The sequence below is a fragment of the Monodon monoceros genome, unplaced genomic scaffold (assembly GCF_005190385.1).
Source record: "Monodon monoceros isolate NGI ecotype Baffin Bay Population unplaced genomic scaffold, NGI_Narwhal_1 Super_Scaffold_16, whole genome shotgun sequence".
Taxonomy (NCBI): domain Eukaryota; kingdom Metazoa; phylum Chordata; class Mammalia; order Artiodactyla; family Monodontidae; genus Monodon; species Monodon monoceros.
Window position 1 is genome coordinate 96,205,945 of NW_021703772.1, and position 19,650 is coordinate 96,225,594.

General features: G+C 43.0%; 1 protein-coding gene across 9 annotated transcripts in view; it reads left to right on the forward strand.

Moving 5' to 3' along the window:
* The window catches only part of NCKAP5 (NCK associated protein 5), a 1,052,051-nt gene that overhangs the window by 426,768 nt on the left and 605,633 nt on the right, over nucleotides 1-19,650 (forward strand). The window contains exon 1 of one of the 9 annotated variants that reach the window (XM_029224402.1): nucleotides 6,397-6,952. The exons of the other annotated variants lie outside the window; for them this stretch is intronic. The gene's annotated coding sequence lies outside the window, so the exon portion shown is untranslated. Of the gene's footprint in view, nucleotides 1-6,396; nucleotides 6,953-19,650 lie in introns of those variants that run through there. 9 annotated transcript variants of the gene reach the window in all.

Below are 19,650 nucleotides of genomic sequence, written 5' to 3' on the forward strand. Positions count from 1 at the left end.
GGATTACAAATTGGTGATTTTTAAAAATTTTTTTAACATCTTTATTGGAGTATAATCGCTTTACAACGGTGTGTTAGTTTCTGCTTTATAACAAAGTGAATCAGTTATACATATACATATGTCCCCATATCTCTTCCTTCTTGCGTCTCCCTCCCTCCCAATCCCACCCCTCTAGGTGGTCACAAAGCACCAAGCAGATCTCCCTGTGCTATGTGGCTGCTTCCCACTGGCTAGCTATTTTGCATTTGGTAATGTATATATGTCCATGCCACTCTCTCACTTTGTCCCAGCTTACCCTTCCCCCTCCCCGTATCCTCAAGTCCATTCTCTAGTAGGTCTGCGTCTTTATTCCCATCTTGCCCCTAGGTTCTTCATGACCTTTTTTTTTTTTTTAGATTCCATATATATGTGTCAGCATACGGTATTTGCTTTTCTCTTTCTGACTTACTTCACTCTGTATGACAGACTCTAGGTCCATCCACCTCACTACAAATAACTCAATTTCATTTCTTTTTTATGGCTGAGTAATATTCCATTGTATATATGTGCCACATCTTCTTTATCCATTCATCTGTCGATGGACACTTAGGTTGCTTCCATGTCCTGGCTATTGTAAACAGAGCTGCAATGAACATTTTGGTACATGATTCTTTTTGAATTATGGTTTTCTCAGGGTATATGCCCAGTAGTGGGATTGCTGGGTTGTATGGTAGTTCTATTTTTAGGTTTTAAGGAACCTCCAAACTGTTCTCCATAGTGGCTGTATCAATTTACATTCCCACCAACAGTGCAAGAGGGTTCCCTTTTCTCCACACCCTCTCCAGGATTTATTGTTTGTAGATTTTTTGATGATGCCCATTCTAATTGGTGTAAGGTGATAACTCATTGTAGTTTTTATTTGCATTTCTCTAATGATTAATGATGTTGAGTATTCTTTCATGTGTGTGTTGGCAGTCTGCATATCTTCTTTGGAGAAATGTCTCTTTAGGTCTTCTGCCCATTTTTGGATTGGGTTGTTTGTTTTTTTGTTATTGAGCTGCATGAGCTGCTTGTAAAGTTTGGAGATTAATCCTTTGTCAGTTGCTACATTTGCAAATATTTTCTCCCATTCTGAGGGTTGTCTTTTCGTCTTGTTTATAGTTTCCTTTGCTGTGCAAAAGCTTTGAAGTTTCATTAGGTTTATTTGTTTGTTTATTTATTTGTGTTTATTTTTGTTTTTATTTGCATTCCTCTAGGAGGTGGGTCAAAAAGGATCTTGCTGTGATTTATGTCATAGAGTGTTCTGCCTATGTTTTCCTCTAAGAGTTTGATAGTGTCTGGCCTTACATTTAGGTCTTTAATCCATCTTGAGTTTATTTTTGTGTATGGTGTTAGGGAGTGTTCTAATTTCATACTTTTACATGCACCTGTCCAGTTTTCCCAGCACCACTTATTGAAGAGGCTGTCTTTTCTCTACTGTATATTCTTGCCTCCTTTATCAAAGATAAGGTGACCATAGCTGCGTGGGTTTATCTCTGGGCTCTCTATCCTGTACCATTGATCTATATTTCTGTTTTTGTGCCAGTACCATTCTGTCTTGATTACTGTAGCTTTGTAGTATTGTCTGAGGGCAGGGAGCCTGATTCCTCCAGCTGTGTTTTTCTTTCTCAAGATTGCTTTGGCTATTCGGCGTCTTTTGTGTTTCCATACAAATTGTGAGATTCTGAGATAAGCCTCCTCTTCTCAATGGGAAAGCACTATAATTCCCCTACCAAAAGAATCCTTTATTCTTTTATTTATTTATTGAAATATAGTTTATTTACTGTTATTTTAGTTTCAAGTATACTGCAAAGTGATTCATAAACTTATTTTTATTAAGGTTTCATTTACATGCAATAAAATTCACTGATTTTTAGGTACACAGTTTGATGAGTTTGACACAATATACTGTTGTAACCACCGCAATGATGATATAGAATATTTTCCACACGCCAGCACTTCCCTTTTGTGCCTCTGTATAGCCAAATCCCCTCTCCATCCCCAACCCCAGGCAACACTGATCTTTTTGTCTCTACATTATTTTTAGAACCAAATGAAATCAAACAAAAGCCAATCATAAAGTATGATATTCTTTCATTTTGCATAATGAAAAGAATGAGATTTATGCATGTTAAGTTTATCAGTAGTTGGTTACTCTTGATTGCTGGGTAGTATTTCATGGTTATGGATGGATCTACCAGAGGTTGCTTATCTGTTTACAAGTTGATGGAAATTTGTGTTGTTTCCAGTTTGGGGATATTATGAATAAAGCTGCTATAAACATATACGTGCCAGTCTTTATGTCAACACGTTTTCACTTCTCTTGGGTAAATACCCAGGAGTAGAATTGCTGGATGGTCTTTTTACGTGCATGGTTAACTTTTTGAGAAACTGCCAGTTGGCTTTCCAAACTCGCCGTACCATTCTGCATTTCCACCAGCAATGTATGAGAAATTAAGTTGCTCTACATCCTTGCCAACACTTGATATTCTTTTTAACTTTGTCGATTCTAGTGGGTGTGAGTAAAACTAATTGAGATTTTAATTTGCTTTTTTCAATGAGTAATAATGATGAGCATCTTTTCATGCCATGATTTGTCATTGTTATATCTTCTTGGATAAGAATGTATTTAAATCTTTTGCTCATTTTAATTGGGTTGTTGTTTTAAGTTGTAAGATTACTCATAGAAGAATATTTTAACTTCTATATGTATATGAGTTGTTTCTTTGTTACTAATTTAAATTTTATTGAACATGGTCTGAGAAAATGTTCTATATGAAGCTTGTGAGCTAGAAATCTTTGGTCTATTGACATTGCTTACTGAAAGGGAAACATATCTCTTCCCTCTCAGAAACCTTGTCCCACACCAATATTTCTTGAATTTTCAGTAGACGACCCCTCCGAATGGAGCTTAAGTTGAGAAATACTTTGCAGAATAAGGCATTTGATCTTTCATTGATTCATTACTTGATTTAGCACACACTGAATACCTTTCATGCCCCGATCTTTACTTAGGTGCTGGGACACCCTGGATGTTGTATTGTAAACAGACAATAGATAATTAAGTTTTTCTCTACCCTTTATCAACTCTCTCATTAGCCTTCCTGCTTGTTCTTTTGGGTTCTCTACGGAGACAATCATATCAGGAGACTGATTAGCATATCACTCCCTCCTTTTTAATTTAATTTTCTATTTTATTTGTTTTTGGCTGTGTTGGGTCTTTGTTGCTGCGCACGAGCTTTAGTTGTGATGAGAGGGGTCTGCTGTTCATTGCAGTGCATGGGCTTCTCGTTGTGGTGGCTTCTCTTGTTGCAGAGGTCGGGCTCTAGGCACGCAGGCTCAGTAGTTGTGGCGCATGAGCTTAGCTGCTCCGCGGCATGTGGGATCTACCTGGACCAGGGATCGAACCCGTGTCCCCTGCATTGGCAGGTGGATCCTTAACCACTGCACCACCAGGGAAGTCCCACTCCCTCCTTTTTGAAATACCTTCTATACTAGGTTCCTGGGGGAGTCCACTCTCCTGGTTTACCTTCTCTCTCTTTGGTTGCCACTTGGGATGGTCTCCTTTTTTGGTTCCTCTTCATCCTCTTAACTTTTTAAAGTTGGCATGCCTTTCAGTATTTAATCCTTGAACGTCTTCTCTTTTCTAACTACTCTCAGTCTTAATGACCTACCCAATCCAATACTGAACCCTGGGTTCTTCCACCAAAATTTACTCTAACCATAGTCTTTCCCATTTCAATTAATAGCAACTCCATTCTTTTCGCCTCTAAAGTCCAAACACTTGGAGTTATTTTTATTCCTTCCTTGATTTCCACACCCCCTCTCCTGAGCAAATACTGTTGGCTCTAAATCCAAAACCATCCCAAACTGCCACCAGTTCTCATTATTCTTCTTGCTAGGGTTCCGTCCAAGTCATCCTCTCTTACCTGGATTCTGGCCAGTAGCCTAATAACATATCTCCCCCTTTCCTTCCTCTTTCTCTCCTATAATTAATTTGCAGTATGGTAGCCAGAATGATTCCTTAAACAAAAGTCAGATCATGAAGTTCCTCTGCTCAAGATCCTCTGCCTCCCTGCCCCTCCCACACCCCTTAGAGTAAAAGCCAGTCCTTAAACTGGACGAAGTCCCACCCAATGATCTGCCCTCTCAGACTACCCCATTAACCCTCCGTTCCATCCCTTTGCCTCACTGCTGTTCTTAGGCCTCACCCAGGCACACTTACCTCTAAGGGCCACTGCACCTGCTCTTTCTGCTTCCTGGGACCATCTTCCCTCAGATAGCTGCATGACTTACCTGCTTCCTCCCCTCCTTTATTTACTCACATGTAGCACTTTCAGTGGGATCATCACTGAGAATTGTTTAAACCTGAATATCACCCAGTCCTCCCTGCTTTATTTTTCTCCATAGCACTGATTACTTTCTAACGGAAAATATTATTTCCTTATTCTTTTCTAATGTCTGTCTTCCCCTCGAGAATGTCAGTTCCACATGGTCAAAATGTTTTTTTCTGATTTTTTACTCATATTTATTTTCCCGCACTGACACATAGTATAAACATAGTATAAGCACTCAATAAATGACCGAGAAGTAATAACTGAGAGAACTGGGCAGGATATCTTTTGAAGAACCAAGGACGTGATGAATTGGAGGTGGGGCCATCAATTTCACCTATCACTTGGTCCCGATGCAATGCCCCCCTCCCCACCAGCAACCTGGGGGAGAAAAACACTGCAGAGCACAGCAGGAAGGTGCCTGCAGCCCAGGGTCTGACTCTCCGCTCAACTCTTATCTCCGTGGACAACACCAATTTCCTGGACACTGTTCCTTAAAATATCCATCAGCATGATATTTCATTCTGGTGGAGAGGAGGACCTTTTTGGAAATATTTATTTCTTGGTAACATTTTGATCAATCTTTTAACAAAATCTTTAAAATTAACAAACACATTAAACAAACTGACAATGAAAAATCACAAACTTTTAAATATTAATAAAAACATCTTAAAATCGGATCCATAGCTGTCCTTGACGTATATTATTTACTTACTGGGGAGAGGAACCCTTGAACTTCATTTTACCTCACCTGTCAAGCCACAGTGATGTAAATGATTTTAATTCTGACCTGTAAATCAAAACTCCAAACCACTGGTACTCATGGAGTATCCATGATTGCATAATGCTGTTGTTAAGTACCGCTGGGCTGTAAAATAAATAGAGGACACAGTCTCTGGCTAGATAGGTTGGGGCTTACTGTGACCTGCCCACATTTCTCAACTATAGCATAAAGCAAAAGAAAGATCTGAGCACTGATTTGAAGCTCTATTCAATTTTCACAGTAAAGTTTACTTACTTTTGCCTAGCTCTTATACCTATCTGAATAAATGGCTTAACATTTTTGTTCCACTTTTCAACTGGTGATTGGTTTATCCAGCAAATTATTTCCCTGACAAATAATGTCATTCAGGATAATTGAACTTTTCCAGCACTTAAGAAGAATGCACAAAACCAGGCATAATCCCATTGGTTGTGTTCTTTATGCTTTAAGATTTATGTATATCTAGGACTGCTGTTATTTTTATTAAAAAAGAAAAAAACTTTTGCCATAATCCTCAAAAGCCTATGACCAGTAGAAATATGGCATATTAAAATAATTAAAAGTATATTACGGAAAGGAGCACCTTATTTCATCTTTAGAAGAAACTATGTTAGTTGGAAAAAAATATCAGTTTTAGAAGTCATGATTTTCCAATAAAGTAACATTTCTTTAAGAAGAGCATTTCCACAAGAATATGGGGGGAAATAGGAGAATTCTTTAAACTGAGGCTGGGGCTAAAACTGAGTGCAGCATTTTCTTGCCCAAATCAGGTTTTCCTTTTATCTCTCAAAATGCCAGCAGGAGGCAAAGGGCCCAGCTTCATCGCGAATTACGCGCTGATTCTCCATCAACTTGATCCCCAAATGTACTTGGGAACCAACTTCTGACTCCAGACAAACGACTGTTAGTTCCAGCTCTTACCTGCCAATTACAATACTGTACTTTGGATATCCGTGCCAGTCTCTGGATCAGCCTGCTGATAAGATTACAGGACCTGTTTGTTCAGTTCATTAGCAGAAATTCGTTCCACCCAGACAGAGCAAGCAGCGGTTTGGGACGCGGGTAAAGGGAGGGATATGCCAGGGGCCTGCCGGGATGGATTGATTTTTCTTATTGGGAACTGGGAAAGGAAAGCACTAGTTCTCTTTCGGGATCCCCATTTCCCCTTCCAGTTCCTCTGTTTGGGGCAGACAATAGAAGCCTCCCAGGCCCCCCTCTCCCCGCGCGGGTCCCTGTCGCCCCCTCCTCCCCTCCCCTCGCCCACCGGCTTCCCCAACTCCGGCTCCAGGCAGAGATTTGTCAGAACCGTTCTGTTGAGACTGATTATGATCGCAGCAGATGGGCTGGATTTGACAGCCGGATCCTAAGCGGCTTCTGATGGGGGTGCCGCGGAGGGGCGGGGAGGGGGAGAAGGTGGGGGGCGGGAATCTGTGGGACGGAGCCGCCTGCTAGGAGCGCACCGCGCGGCCCCGCCAGGCGCGACGGGGCAGCTGTTTAACGCGCGCCTCCGGGAGGGAAGTGGCACGCGGACCCGAGGGGCCTCCCGGAAGGCCGGGGAAACGTCCATTGCCGAGAGGGCACCGAGACACCGGGAGGCAGGCGCAGGAAGACCGGCGCAACACAACAAAGCGGAAGAGCGCACGGAGGACGCTCGGCTGCCGGGCGCTGGTGGGCGGCGGGGCGCGCGTGGCCCCGGCTTCCTCCGCCAGACCCGGACATGGCAAGTTGGTCAACTCCAAGCTCCGCGGCCAGCGCCTTGCTGCCCCCGAAGTGACAGCACTGCAGGGCCTGCCCACCCCGACCCCGACCCGCTGCAAAATGCTCCACCACCGGCCAGGTAAGGAGACGCCAGCCCGCTCCCCTGCTGGGCGCGCCGCCCGCGCACGCCGCCCGCGCTCCCTAGCCTGACCCTTCGGGCCCTTTGCTCTCAGTAGTCCGCGCGGACTCCCTGCTTCTGTGCCTCTCTCTGGTCTCCTCGGTCCATCTCTGCCCTCTACCGCCCTCCTTCACCGTCGCCCTTCTTTTTCCACCTTACCGGCTCCCAACAGCAGGGGGAGAAGTTCGGGGAGGTGGCACGAGGTCACGGGCTCTCTTCCGCAAGCGCCTGCACCTGGCCCCGCTCCGCAGGCGGTGGGTGGGAGCCGGCTGTGTGTGCTTTCATCCCCTTTCCCGCTCCCACGCAGTCCGAGCCCCGCACAGCACACACGCACGCGCGCGCGCACACACACACACACACACACACACTCACACTCACTCATACACTCCCTCCCTCCCTCCTTTCCACCCGTGGGGCCTCGCTTTTGCGCTGGAAGCGCAAATGAAAACAAGCACACGTGCAGACACAGTTCCACGTTGGCGTGCTCCAGAGACTCCTGAAGGGGGAAGGGGTGTTAGGGGAAGGCGCGAATCTTGACAACTCCGACGCGCCCAAGCACAGCACCAGTGCCCCTTCTGCCCCTTGGCCTTGACTTCTGTGTCCCGGGGCCAGCAGAGCCAGGCGCCTCCAGGGGGGCCTGGGAGGCTGCTGTGCTTGGCACAGGCAATGTTGTGCCGCCGGAAACCCTTCGTCCCCCGACCCCCCGGGGGCCAGCGGCCTGGGCCACTTTCTGGCCCCTGGGACCTGCCTTCATCCCCACCCCCTCCCCAGGCCCATCACCAGTGGGTCCCTGACCTTGTCTACCCGGCTCAGGGCGTCTGGCCCTGGCAGCCCCTCACTGGCGGCTGTCGCCCCAGCTCTCCAGGAGCTACTGGTGTGTGCCCTGTTGCTACTGGCAACTGCCTGTGCCGAAAGCTCAGCCCCTACCGCAGCTTAATGCTGATTGATGGGCAGAAATGCGATATTTTCTGGAGCTCAGCGGCCACTCTGGGACAGGGGCCCTCCCCGCCGCTGGAGCCCTGCAGACCGCCTGCTACCCTTCCCAACTCTAGGCCCCGCCCCAGCCCACCCCTTAGTAAAAACGGGCTCTTAGGATAGCCTCATCCCCTAGGCGTAGGTTTGGTGTCTGCATTTGCTTTCCTGAGTCACCAGCAGTCTCCCCCGAGTGAGTTTCCCATCTTATTCTCAAGGATTCTATTGCGACGGATAAACGAGGCCGCTGTTTCTGGCCGCGAGCATCTTCCTTTCTACTGTCAGCTCACACACCGCATCCTACACATAGTTACTTAAAATAGATCGCTTCTTTAATGACCAGAACTGTTCCTGCAAGTGCTCAGGAAAGCATTTTCCAAAAATAATTCACTTCCTATCAGTACCTCTTCCTCAGCGACTCCTCTCCTCCCATTGCACTGCCTCTTCCCTTCTCCCTCAGACAGGTGGTCCTTTCCAACCCAGAAAGACACAGTCTGGGGAATAAGCCTGAGCTTGGGATGCTCAGTGCTGGGATAACCTTTACCACTTCTGTGTTTTCGCATATTAACCCCCCAAACTCATTACCCCCTCCCCTTTTCTGGGATGGCAGCCTTCTCCTCTAAGCTATTGTGAACTAATAGAAATTTTTCCGGGCTTATAGCAATTCCCGTCCCCATCTGTACCCCTTCTCTTCCTCCCCAATACTGAGGGCAAAGGGCCAGATTTTATTATCAATGAAATTATCTTTAAAAGAAATTTTTGTTCTGCAGTATTATTCTGAGCACCCCAGTATTTTGAGCAGAGTATTTTCACTATCTGAATTGTCATGCCTAGCTTCGTTTTGCCTGTGGACATTCATTTGGAAAACCATGTGACGTTTTAAAGTCATTCATTTGTTCATGCCAACAAAACTTTCTTGTGAGGCTCTTCAGTGTTGGACACCAACCAAGGCCCTGAGTTGGGAATGGAGCAGAGACAGAGCCCAAATGGCTGTCATCATTCTAAAGCCTGCGTTATAGCTGGATTGTGGTTATTGCCATGATGGTTAATATTATAACAGCACACTACATTTGACCAGGACTTTACAGTTTACAAAAGGCTTTCACAGGCTTTATCTGCTTTAATCCCAGCAGCAGGAATTTTAAATAGCAGGGATTCCACCAAAAGGCCCAGTAAGGCTCATCAATCCTGCTTAAGCGAAAAGAAAAAGAATCTTGCAAATCATCCCAATAGCTGATGGAGCTTTAAAACACAGAATAAACAATTCAGAAGAAGCTTATGAAGCTTAGTTAGCGGAATGCAGCTTGGGGAAGATAAGTGAAATGCATGGAACATGCACAGTACCAGAAAGGCATCCTGGGAAGAAACTCCATCCTGAGAGGGCTGACGGCTGGGGGTGGAGGCTTTCCGGGGCTCTGGACTATTGCCTTATCCCAGGATCTAAAATGGGATGAAAGTGTTAGCGCAAAGTTGCTGGGAGACTAGCAAATTAAGCAAAATGAGTAGGCAAGACTTTCTTTAGCTACAAGGCATTCTTGAGATATCCACAAGTTTCTGGTATATATTTACTTTAGAACTGAAGCAATTTTCTGTACTTAGAGCATAAAACACGAGTTTTTGTGCCTTGTCTGAGCCATATGAAGACAATCAGGGTTTTGGTCATTTTTCACCCACTACTTTGAAAACTGGGGTTGTCTATGAAAACAGATGGATAGGGCTTCCCTGGTGGCGCGGTGGTTGAGAGTCCGCCTGCCAATGCAGGGGACACGGGTTCGTGCTTCGGTCCGGGAAGATCCCACATGCCGGGGAGCGGCTGGGCCCGTGAGCCATGGCCGCTGAGCCTGCGCATCTGGAGCCTGTGCTCTGCAACGAGAGAGGCCACAACAGTGAGAGGCCCGCGTACCGCAAAAAAAAAAAAAAAAGAAAAGCAAACAGATGGATAAATAGAAATTTCTCTTTGTTATCATTTATAGGGAAAATGTACAGAAGGCCTTTATGTAGATTTGTTCCTTTTCTCTTACCCTTCAACATGGAGGGCAGCTGTCTCTCACATCTCAGCTGTGAATATCATTCGTGACTCTCCTCCAGAAACGATGTCTAGAATGCCAACTGATAGATAGAAAAGTTGGTTGGCATTTCAGACATCATGCGAGGCTCTTGTTTGTCATTTTGAAAAGTTTTATTCAGAGAAGGTTTACAACCAAGATGGTATATCATAAAGAGCTGATTATGGCCCGAAGCTGGCTGTGGGTACCACTAGATAACAGATAAGCTAAGAAAGTAGTCACAGAGTAAGGTCTGTTGTTAGGAAAGAATGGAGATACCCAAGGAAGCTTTTTCTTATTTAGTAACATGAGGCTCTGTGGAAACCTTTAGATGTGTTGGTGTTTTGGTTTTTTGGTTTTGGGGTTTTTTTTTGCTGGAGAATCAGTTTTTTCAATCCTGTTACTCTTATTTGGCATTCCCATGTATTATTTTCATTCTTAGACATTATAACATTTTGACTAGAGCTGAACTTACATGTTTAGGTTGATTGTATGTCAATGAAAAACACATTACATATGTATTATATATATGTATTTATATATATATATATATATATATTTTTTTTTTTTTTGTGGTACGCGGGCCTCTCACTGTTGCGGCCTCTCCCGTTGCGGAGCAGAGGCTCCGGACGCGCAGGCTCAGCGGCCATGGCTCACGGGCCCAGCCGCCCCGCGGCATGTGGGATCCTCCCAAACCGGGGCACGAACCAGCTTCCCCTGCATCGGCAGGCAGACTCCCAACCACTGCGCCACCAGGGAAGCCATATATATGTATTTTTTTGTGGGGGGTGATTCGATTGGACCTCGTGGACCCTTCTCTGACAGGGGAGTTCTGCAGCTTCTGCTGGATCCCTGAGGTTTTCAAATGAAGTTTAGAGAGAGGTGTGGTTGATTCCAGCCCTAGGCATCTTCCTCTGATTTTCTTATTTAATGTGAGAGACATGAACAGAGGAAAGTTGTGGGGACTGTGATGATGGGTAACATCACCCTGGTTCAGGGGGGTCGGTCCCCCCCCGCTGTCTAATTTGAGGCCCCGTTATTTATCTGTTCAATAAATATTTGTGGAGGAGCATTTTTAGAGACCAGGCTCTGCGTTCCAAGCCTCCTTGCTTTTTCTGCAGAGCTATGCCATTTCATCTGATCCATTAGCTGTGTTCCTTTCAAATATCTGATATCTGACCAAGATTGCTTCCTAAATATTACTCTCTTCCAGCCTTCTTTCTCCCAGTGACCCTGTTCATGTGTCTCCCCCTGCTCAGTCTTCTTAGATGGTAGTGGATTGAGTAAACAGTCCCTGTGAATTTGTTGCTCAGCTCAGAGAGCATGGCTGTTTCATGTTACTTGATGTGAACTTAACCGACAAAATGAGGAAGCAAATGGATCAGTGTATGTTGTGTTGTGTTGAACGATGTCCAAAATACGTCATGGCACTTACTGCTGTAGGTAAGACTATGGCCCCTAAATGGATCGTGAACTCAGAGTGTTACTAAAACTACAAGTTACCTGGCACGTGGTTAAGAGTTTGTTTAAACGTGGGAGTCTTGTAGACCTGGACTCAGATCCTGATACCATCGATGTAATTTGAGGCAAAGTTATTAATGTCTGTAACCTCCATTTGGTTTCCTTATTAATAAAAGAGAAAACAATATGCATTTATAAGGTGTTAAGTATAAAATCTAACATATTTCGAGGGCTTAGGACAGTACTGAATGCTCAAGAAGATTAGCATATGCTCTCTTCTGTGGTCTTTTCATGTTATTTTCCATTTGGTTGGGACCTAGTAAGACTCCCTTTTTCACATCATCTCATCTTTGAACCAGCTCCCAGTATACCACAGAGAGCAACCATTATAGGGAAGTTACAGTTTAAAGCCATTACAGCTACTTTCTGAAGGAGCACATGCCTTCCACCAGTATGATGGGAGATGACACCTCTTTCTCTCTTTGAGATGCGAACAGTTTAGTCTCTAAGGTAAACCTAGAAACTTTCAGTTAACATTCAGTTCATCCACTGCCTGTGAAAGGCACCGTGTGAAACACAGTGCAGGGATGCAGAGATGAAAAACACAGTTTGTTCTCAGCTTTCAAGGTGGAAGAGAGGAGGTGTTGATATGATAAGAAAAAAACCAGCATAATAATAAGGAACGTCATCATAATAAAGACAGCTGTCACTTATTAAGCCCTGGTGTGTGTCAGACACATATTTTATTAAAGGCGGCAACAGTCTTGAGATCTGTGAGAGAGATGTTATTTCTCCATTGTAGAGGTATGATATTATGAAGGTAAACTTAAGTTTCATAGCGGTGTTATTAACAAAATACTATTGGTTGCAAAGGAGAGAGTTATCCTTACCAGAGAAGCCTACCTCAGGTAGTTTGAATGAGTTGTTTGGAAATATTGATAGTGTTTTATTTAATAACTACATTATCCAAGGTTGGATTTGGGTTCAACAATCTCTTGATCCCTTACACTCTGTTCACAGCATTATAGAAAAGAGAGAAAGAAAAGACTGGGCTTTGTTAACCAGCCATCGAGGAATTCATTCTCTTCCCTTTCTCAGTTCTTTGTTCATTTTTATTGCAAATGCCTGCAGGGAAAATGTCTTACCTCCCTTGTGAAGTTCTTCCTTAGTTTAAAGACCACATTATCAGCAGTGATTTTTTGCATTTATTTCTGTTTTTTCATCGTATACCGTTGAGGCTACCAAAATTTTCTCTAATGTAAATCATATCAAGTTTATAAATACACATTGGCATGTGCCAAATCGTTAGTATGGCATTCTAAAATAGCATAGATTATTGACTACAGTAGGCATCAGAGTCAAATATAGGATTCAACACACATTTCACCTGATGCAAATTCTGATAACTTGACTTCTCCCAGACTGTTCCTCTTTTGTTTTTCCTTTTAGTCACACCTTGTTTTTTCACCTAAACACGCTAATATTCTAATATTGTAATGCTGTTCTCCAGACCTCCTCCCTGGTGACAGGTGTCCAAACTCAGCTGTCGCTCTCCATCTTTTTCCTGTTGAGATTGTATAAAATGGACTGTCTTCTCAAATTTCTAGAGTGATGCTTTTATCCTAGGAATCCTAAACTTGCCTGAATCACTGCAACATGAAAAGGGAATCACACAGGCTATCTAAATATTTGTTGGGCATATGAATTTTAATCCTTCAGAATGGTATTTTTTAAGGGAAACAGGTATTCACTTGAGAAGACATAGATTGATCTTTACAACTCACTGTCTGCTGTGTTCTGGTTTAAAGGAATTCCAGCACAAAAAGAATTCCAGCCAAACACAGCATTTCTGTGCATCACCGGAAGGCTTTCTTGCCCGCCATCTTTCATTCACTTATTTATTCATAAATTGACTCAGCAGACTGGGGTTAAGTACCTACCATGTGTCAGGCAGCATGTCAGACTTAGAGTGACTGCAAGCAGCATCTATTCTTCTGATACTGAACGTTGAGCAACAGAAAGTCATCAGTTCTCAAAAGAAACAAGTAAACAAAAGAAACACACACCTTTGCCATTGCATGATTCTGCGCGCTTCCTGCTTTTGTGAATTATTTTAGCCGATCTCATCCTTGTTGCGTTAACATATTTTTTTTAATTGTTCTTATCTTTCACTAAGACTTTCACTCAGAAGGTAGAAACCTTTGTTCCTCTGTACCTCAGAGTCTATCCTGATTTTCCTGATGCATTTCCACTTGTCTTTTTTGCTGAGTTCTCAATGCTTTAAGGCTTTTCATACACATTTGTTAACTAGACAGCAGGAGGAAAACGGAGAAGTGAGGAAGCTTAGGAATTTCTTATGTTCGGAATTAGGAAATTAGCTAACTTGGGGTTTAACATAGCCCAAAAGGACTGTCATTTTTCTCTCCTTCCTGCATATCATCACGTCTACCTCAGATCCTATTGGGGAATGCATTCTCTTTTTCACTGGACAGTCCATTTTAGGGTTTGGTGTACACACCTTTGTGTCTGTGATTTCCCCTTAGACATTTCTGGCACTGGTGGTGGTTTTCCAGAAATTGTGGAATCCTGATGCTGCTTTGTGGATATCCCTCCCCCGTTCTGCTAAGTTACAGTGACTCTGAGGATTTCATTCTGTGTCATTATGGCCACCCTCTTCTTCCTCCTACACTGACATGTTTGGAGACATCCACCTTATTTTCATTCAAAGAGACCGTTTGTGTAACACTCACACTGCACAAGACCTTGTCCCAGATTTCATGAATTCGTAGTAAGTCGTTTCGGAATGTCATTAGTTATAAGTTAATTATAAAATTAGTTTTAAGATACAAATGTCCTGGAGGAGAGAGGACATTACTCTCTAGGTGGAATAGGAAACACACCTGTAAGGTAACAAAAACAGCGTAGGAAATCAGCGTAACAGGGTGGCGGGGAGAGATCTAGTCAGGAGAGGGCTTGCTCTCAGCCTCTGAGGCAGGCACTTGAAGCAGCCCTGGAGGAGAAGGGGTTGCTGAAGATGGAGAAGTAGTAGGGACCCATCAATATGGCTCAGTGTCTGTGTGCTGAGCACTTTGGGCTTGATCCTCTGGGGTAGCGGTGCCCAAGACATGTCTCCCTGGAACAGTAGTTCCGCTGGGTGTTGTAGGTGTACAACACCTACAAAACAAGTCCCCGTGGTTGAAAGGTAAGAAAAGCTGAGGGAAAGTTAAACAGACTTTCTCTCCTGCAGATGTTCTCCAAGGCTTTAATGCGGTAATCTGCATTGTAATCTCTAAGTTTCCCAAAATACTTCGATCGCTGAATCCATTTTTAACGGGGAGCCTATTTTGGAAAACCCTTTGGAGGCCTTTGATGTTTTTGAGTCAGAGGCTGTATGGGTGAAAGATGTTAGAAGCGCGCACCTGAAGACGTGCATAGGGGGTGGGATCTGGGTGGGGGGTGGGATGCAGGATAAATAGGAGACTGGCTCTGTCCAGCAGGACAGGATGAAGACCTGGATTAGGGGGGTGGCATGAGAATAGGAAAGAAGGGATATTTCATGAGTTCTCACAGTGTAAGAACCTGCATTCTTTTTTCAATGACCAGATGGAAAAGAGTTGCCAAGATGGAGAATCAGGAAGGGCCCCAAACTTTTAGATTCTTTTGCCTTAGGAGCCTTATCTAGCGAGGCTCTTATCTAGCGCTGCTTTTCAGAAGCAATGAAAACTTGATGAAACTGGGGTGTCTTTGCAGGCATGTGTCTTTTTTTGGGTGGGTGCTCTATAGTCCAGATCCTTCTTCTACAAAATGCACTAAAAACAGCCCCGCTATTTCAAATCATGTGTCTGGTATAACATTGCCATAAATGACCCCACGCAGCTATTAGTGCTCCCCGAATTGGAAGTGGCCTGTATTTGCCAAGGGAGTGTCTGCAACACAGAGAAGAGACCACACCCTGCTGTTGGGAATCTGGTTCTTTGTCTGGCTAAAGGGCACTGTTGTTTGTTTTCCTCATGGGGAGCTTTATCCGAAATGACAGTGGGCACAGTATAGGAGTCACACGGATTTTGCTGCCGGGTCTCCTGAGTTTATTCATCCCTGGAGATGCTGAGATTTCGGCGTACAGGGTTGAGTCCCATCGTTTGTCTGTCTGGCCTCCAGGGACTGGACTCCAGGTCTGTTCACCGTCTGCACAGTCTGTTTAATCTGTGCAGGAAATCATGCATGTGGCTTTTGGCTGTTCACATAAGATTGCACAGAATAATGATTTTTCTTCTTCCGTGATTATTTTCTATTTTTGAGAAATGTTCTTAACACTTTTTTCCCAAAAAAACAGGCAGCAGAATAATGCAGTGGTATAAAATGAAAGGCTTTGCTGCTTTTTCTCTAAAATTGTTCATGGGGGCAATTAGTTATGATAAGCTTTCCAGTTTTCTTACAGACTTATGAATACAAATGCATTTAACTGCTTGATGACTCCTGTATTCCCTATATTTCTTTCTTTCCATTGCTACGCCTATTGTAACTCTGTTCATGTATTTGAAAGCTTGCAAATGATTCAGAGTAGTTGTGGTTATTAGTGTGGATATTCTGAATATTTTTCTCTCTTATTGTTTAAAATTCCATAAAGTGAATCCTTTTGGTTCTCCACTTATGATGCTTATTTGTGCTTCTCACGGCCTTGAAAACCCTGAGTTGTGCTTCCATGTGGTTCTTTTTTTTTTTTTTAATTGGAGTAGAGTTGATTTCCAATGTTGTGTTAGTTTCTCCTGTACAGCAGAGAGAATCAGTTATACATGTACGTTTGTCCACTCTTTTTAAAATTCTTTTCCCATATAGGTCATTACAGAGTATTGAGTAGAGTTCCCTGTGCTATACAGTAGGTCTTTATTAGTTATCTATTTTATATATAGTAGAGTGTATATGTCAATCCCAATCTCCCAATTTATCCCTCCCCCCTCCCCGCCACCCCCATAACCATAAGTTTGTTTTTTACGTCTGTGATTCTATTTCTGTTTTGTAGATAAGTTCGTTTGTACCATTTTTTTAGATTCCACATATAAGCGATATCACATATTTGTCTTCCGTGCGATTCTTGCTTGACAGATCTCTGTCCCTTGTTGCCTCACTCTGGAATTAACTTGTGCTCCGTAGATAAACCAGTGTCCTTGAGCACTTTGACTCCTTCAGACTAAAGACATTTATGTTGATGCCTGATTTCTTCATTTGGCTGTCACCATTGGCTAAATGACCATATAAGTGCAAAATCCACCTGTTCCTTTCGTGAGTATTGTGTATGCTCCACCAGTGTGTTATAGACCAGTGGCTGTAGGGGGGAAAATGGGACTGTTATGACGTCTCCAGCCCAGTTGTCCAGCCATTGTTATTGTTTGGTTGGTTGGGATTAAATGATCTCCTGTTGCTACATGACTCTAGGAGAGAAGGCAGGGAGGGTGAGGAAAACAGAGAGAGAGGGCACAGCTTAGAAGGAAATACGTACCTGGGTACAGTTGTCAGTGAATGACCTCAAGTGTGCTAGATTTAAACAGAAATTTTGGCTGTTTTTTTTTTAAACTACAGGTATATTGTTCTTTCATATATTGTAGAATGATAAGGCAGGATCATCAAATATCTCTACTGACTCATGTGGCCACATTCATTTTCTAATTAAATGGTTATAATATGCCCAAGATTTTTATCTTTGTCGTTCTTTTTCTGAAGCCACAATTTAATATGCTTGTGAGAATACTGACCCTGCCTTTTTACGTGTGGATTTAAGAGGAGTCTTCAGCGTCTCATAAATGTTATTTGATTAAAAAGAAAAGCAAACATGAACAAGATGTTATTAATATTCATAATAAAAAAAACAATTTGAGAAAGGCTGGAACAAAGGCATACCGAATCAACCATAGTCCATCTACAGTAGTTGTTATTTCGGAGGCATAACTTTTCCTAATGGGATTGTTAATTTTAATGAAGGGTTTAGCCTCACTGCCTACTCACAGCTTCTATTTCTATGCAGTTAGATTTAAGAAGAGTGGGTAACGTTTCCTTTTGTTTAATGAGCAAATGAGAATATGTCACATAAGTGTAAGCAAACACATGTACATATTGTACATATTTTATTAGCATAATATGCTATGACTACCACTGCTCAGAAGCTAAGTTGCATATTCAAAATCAGACAGATCAGATTATATTTCCAACTTTATCCTTGGTTTATTTAAACGTTTGTATTATGGCACGAATCAGATTGCTTTATTTAGTTTCAGTCTACCATTGTTCCTTCCCCTTTGCAGTAGAAGCCACGCTATTTCGTTTGTTCACGTACTAGAAAATATACGTGCTTTGGGGTCTTTGGAAAAGTAGCATCTTAACCCTTCAGCAGAAAGCGTGTTCCGTACCACCTGTCATCTCATACTCAGGAGTTGGCACATAATGTGTTCACGAATAAAACTCTTATTTTTAATTCTGTAATTTAAGCTTTATACATGTATTATATTATTCTGGTACTAGGTTTAATTTCCGATAAAAGGATGTCCCATAAATTGTTGAGACTACCAGTGACACCATTTGGTTTCTAAAACAAAAGCTGCTAAAAGGATTCTAGGCAGTGACTTCAGAGGATACTGTAATGCTCTTAGCTGCCACTGCCCGCCCAAGGAGCAGAGAGTTTCTCTTTATGAGAATCCTTGTATCTCATTTCACCTAATAGAACAGATAACGTCATATACACATTGGCTTTTTGCCAGACAGTCTCTGTAGCCATGATCTCTTTCGTACTTCATTCCTGGTATCCAGTACCACGAGGAGACCTCTCTTTGCCTGCGTCAGGACTGTGAGTATTCTCATCACACGTTGCTGAAAGCCGTTGCTCCCTCCCCAGGAGCAAAACTCATAAATCAGTGGATCAAAGGGATGAAGAATATAGCCATTCACTAGAAGCCAGCAGGTTTCTGCTTTTTACAAATTTGCCTCCAAAAATATTAATAAAAAGTGGTGATGTATTAAATAGCTGTCTTTGAGTTTATTTCCCGTTTTTAAAAAAGTGATGTGTTCCAAAGCTCAAACAAAACAGTATTTATATGAACATTTATCTTGGAAGGAGGCAGGAAAGCACAGTTTGAAACAGAACTTCTGTGATAACTACGGAGTCGAGAAATGTCAAGTTAATTCAACAATTCTTCACATTTGTATTGGACTTTTATCTTCCTTTTTGGCTTGCAGAAGTTCTTTATATTAAATATATCATTTTGATCCCACAAGTGCCGCAAAAATCTAAGACATTATTTTCATTTTTTATAGAAGGAACCTTTTGGTAGTCAAATTGCTTGTTCATTTTTACACAGCTGGTAGTTAGGTCAGAAGTCAAGTTCAAGTTTCCAAGCCCCTCGTTGAGAGCTATTTTCACTGTAACACAAGGCCTCCATTTATATTACTTAAAATAAGTGTCTAATAATTAGCAACTCTTTTTGTGAACCCAATTTTCCAACTATGCGTCAGAAACCAGTAATTATATGATATATTTTGTGAAAAGTATAACACAGTTATTAAGAAAATGGACTTTGCGGTCAGAGCTGAGCTTCAAATCCATCTCTCCTCGACCTTAGATAACTTACTTAGCCTCATCCAACTTCATGTGTAAATTGGTACCACAAAGCCTGTGTTAGTGAAGATTAGATGATTTATGTAAAGGATGAGGCATGTAGTGAAGGTTCAGATGGAGATAGCTTTCCCCCTCTTCTTCTTCCTCTCCTTGTTACTGTTTTCTAATACTGCATGATAAACAATTCCTGACCTTAGGGTTTAAGACAACTACCGTTGTACTCTCTTTCACAGTTCTGAGTTGCTTGGGCTCAGCTGGGTGGTTCTTTTGCGCCTTATGTTGGCTGGGACTGCCATCCTCTGGGGGCTCCACCAGGCTGTAGTATCCAAGATGACTCACCCACGTCTGTTGCTTTGGTGGGATGGCTAGAAGGCTAGGCTCAGCAGGGATGCTGGGACGGCTGAGTCTGTGTTTCACTCCACTTGGTCTCTCCAACAGGACTTCTTACATGGTGACTCAGGGCAAAGATAGAAGATTCTAGACCGTCTTAAAGCTAAGTCCTGGAAGTGGCAGGGTAATACTTCTGCCAGGTTCTATAGATTATAGGGATTCACAGGACCAACCTGTTTTCGGTGAAG